The sequence below is a fragment of the Dama dama genome, chromosome 6, assembly GCF_033118175.1.
Source record: "Dama dama isolate Ldn47 chromosome 6, ASM3311817v1, whole genome shotgun sequence".
NCBI classification, from domain to species: domain Eukaryota; kingdom Metazoa; phylum Chordata; class Mammalia; order Artiodactyla; family Cervidae; genus Dama; species Dama dama.
In genome coordinates this window covers 22,833,751-22,837,578 of record NC_083686.1, presented here as the reverse complement: position 1 = coordinate 22,837,578, position 3,828 = coordinate 22,833,751, and positions in this window count along the sequence as shown.

Below are 3,828 nucleotides of genomic sequence, written 5' to 3'. Positions count from 1 at the left end.
GAACTGAGCGTCCACCGCCGTCAGCGCCCCGGCGGACCGGGCGGCGTCGCAGCCCTCTCTGACGTCAGCACGCTGCTGCGGGCCCCGCCCCTCGGCCCTGGCTTCGATCGGGGTGGCTGGCGACGGGAGGGGGCGTGGTTGGGGAGTGTAAGGGGCGTGGTTATGGAGGGGAGGGGGCGGGGCCGGGGTCCGCGTGGGCGCGCATGTGTGCCCGGGAGGCGGGTCTCCGCAGGGGCTTCGCTGCCGGAGCTTGTAGGCAGCGTCTGCTTATCGACAAGAGTGCGAAGCTGTATAGCAAGTACAGCTGGTTTTTTCTTATTCTCTGTTTAATTAGAAGCAATATGTGTTTCATTCTGAAAATCAAGGAGAAAAGACTAACTGGAACAAAAATAAGAACTAGAAGTAACTCTCACCGGTTACTTTATTCTTGGAATCTCACACACTTGGTGTCAGAAGGGACCTTCGAGGTTTTCTCGACTAAGGTCAGTCTTTTGAAGTAGTTGGAAATAGAGAAATCTGATGTACATAGAATTTCACCAAAATCGAGCGTACACTGAGCCGTAAAGAAAGCCCTAACACATTCAAAGCACCAAAATTTTCTCTGACCGCGGTAGACTTAAACTAGAAATTAGAAAACGGAAAATCCCCAAATGTCTGGAATTGAAACAAACGCTTCCAAATATTTAGTGGATTGATGAAGAAATTGCAATGGAAATGAGAAAATCTAGTGAAATGAATGATAAAAGGTGGAATATATCAAAACTTGGGGTGTAGCTTATACAATGCTTAGAGCAAATGTTATATCTTCATCACCGACTTTGAATTATGATGCAAATGCTTAGTCATAATGGCAACTGGAGAGAATGTCAGTTTTGCATCCATGTATGTAGAATCGTTAGCCTGTGTTTTGCTACATGTATGGTAACAGTCACTCATGATGCCTATTATTTGTGTATTGTTATTGTGCAAGTAATATTAGTTGATGTTTGAGAGGCAGTATGGTTTACTTGTAACTTCTAGGCTTTGAAGCCTTTCTGAACTACCTGAGTTTGAATTCAACCATTTGCTAGCTATGTGTCCTTGTACAAGTATTTAACCTCTTTGTGTCTCAGTTTTCTTACTAGTAAAATAAGGATAATAACAGAACTTTGTGTTGTAAAGGTTAAATCAGTGAATCCATAAAACACTCTTAGAAAATTGCCAGACATACTGTTAGCCCCAGCAAACTTTTATCTATTGTTAGGGTTCAAGGGGAGATATATTAATAGATAAAACTGGAAAAATTTAGATAAATCCTAAATGGACTTAAATATCGTGTAACAGGAAACACTGAGAATCTTCTTTAAGCCATGAAGCTAAAACCGATATTTAAAAGCTTACTCTGTGGCCAGCACCTTAGCTCTGCTGAAGTTTTCTGTGTATTGTTGGTATTCAGTCGCTAAGTTGCATCTGACTCTTTGCAACCCCATGAACTGCAGCCCACAAGGCTTCCCTATCCTTCACCATCTCGTGGAGTTTGCTCAAACTCATGTCCATTGAATCAGTAATGCCATCCAACCATCTCTCCTCTGTCACCTCCCTTGTGGGAGGCTCTTCTGAATATATTCATGCTGGTGCCACATGAGATTACTATGTGGTCACCGCTGACCCAAAGGTGGATCAGTGGCCCATGAGATGTCGTAACGCAAATGTCCATGCAAGTGTCATGGAAATTAGCTTTCTTCAATCAGTTTCTTTCTTGGGAATTTGACCTGGAGATGTGGGAAGAGTGCTTGCAGCCCGGTGTTTGAAACAGAAGTAGGAAGATGCCCAGAGATCATCAGAGGCAGAGGACTGTATCATGGTAATGGTGGGACCACTGGAGTGAAGAACTAAGAATGGCAGCTCCTTTTATTGTCATGAGACCTGCCACAAAATGACTTCTGGACTGACTTCAATAATCTATAACTCATGTCAGTTCTCTCTAATTAAATAGCTATGTGGTTTGATTTTTAAATTAAGCCTTCTTTAATACTAAATACTTAACCCCCCCCCCCCCCCACTTTTGAAGTGAATGGACAAATATGAAAAGATAGGTATAGCAACAATCTATGTCTGAATCCTAGAGAGAAAAAGAAGTCTATGAATTAAAAAAAAAAAAAAGGAAAAAGTTCTTTCACTCAGGTCTGTAAGGCAGGGGACACAGGCAGCTCTGCATTGGAGGCACTTCTAACAGGGAGGGGAGACGGCACAGCTCCCCTCGTGTGGCAGTGGATTTTTAGTACTTTGAGGACTCTGGCTCTTTAGTTATGATGCTTGATAGAAGGCTTCAGTGGCATGCCGGATGGAGGAATAACGCCTGGTGGGGACACCCAGAGCTGCATCTAGCTGAAATCTCAGTGCCCTTAAGGGACAGGATGGGAAATTGTATCACATGGGTATTTGAAGTTTCGGGAAACTCAGATTGTGCCTTATTTTACAGGATGACTTTCTGTGATCTGGAATGGGGAGATGCGGGGGCTCCATGAAGCATTGTGGATAAGTGAGATGTTTTTTCCTTTCCTTCCCTCCTTCCTTCTTGTATATTCTTACAAACCTAGACAGTGTATTAAAAAGCAGAGACATTACTTTTTTGTAAGTGAACGGGTTCACTTAAAAATGAAACATGGAATCCACTTAACAGAAAATAATTTTATCAGGCAGCATATAAATTTTTTATCCTACTGGAACCTGTGAATATGACCTTATTTGAAAGAATGGCCTTTGCAGATGCAATTAAATTTTAAGATTTCAAGAGGAGATCAACCTGAATTGGACTGGGTTCAAAATCTGTGATGCCACCATCATCACCATCTTTTCCAAGTCTCTGTCAATAGGTTCTTTTTAGTGCTATTTTGCTGACTTATCTGTAGTACTTAATTGCTCACTAACTTTCCTTTTCTTTCCTTCTTCAGTTTCAGTAACAATGCTCTCCCGGTTTTCTTATTTTTCTTAACATACTATCTTAGTCTCTTTTGTAATCACTTCATTTGTCTGTTGCATAAGTATCCTTTTTTTTTTTTTTTTCTTTTTTTGCCACACTATCATATAGTATCTTAGTTCCCTGACCAGAGATCAAACCCATGTCCCCTGCACTGGAAGTGTGGAGTCTTAACCAGTGGACCTTCAGGGAAATTCCTAGATCCATGTTCTTAAGGGTTCTGCTCTTAATCTTTTTTCTTGTCCCTTTATATACTGTAGTTAAACTGTAATTGTCTTGATTTAATATCCACATATATCCTATTAATACCACATATATGCTATTACAATGCCAGGACCCGATTTTCATCCTAAGTTATATACCAAAATATCCAGTTTCTTATTACATATTTCCACGTGGATGTGTCTCATGACACACACTGCACCCAGGTCAGGAAGATCCCCTGGAGAAGGGCATGACAACCCACTCCAGTATTCTTGCCTGGAGAATTCCATGGACAGAAGAGCCCAGTGTGCTACAGTCCATGGGGTCGCACAGAGTCAGACATGACTGAGCAACCAACACGTTCACTTCTCAACACTTTCATGATTATTAACTAGGGATGTCTGTTCTGGGCTGAGAAGCAGCATTCTCATCCTATTCATCTGCAGTCATGCCTTTGAGTCTTCCCTTATCACACTTATTTACCATATACTGTTGGATTATGTCTCTGTTTAGTATCTCAGATCTACCCTTTTCCTGCATTCCTGTTGTCACTACTGTGAAGTGAAGTGAAGTGAAGTGAAGTGAAGTGAAAGTCACTCAGTCATGTCTGACTCTTTGTGACCCCCATGGACTATACAGTTCATGAAATTCTCCAGGCCAGAATA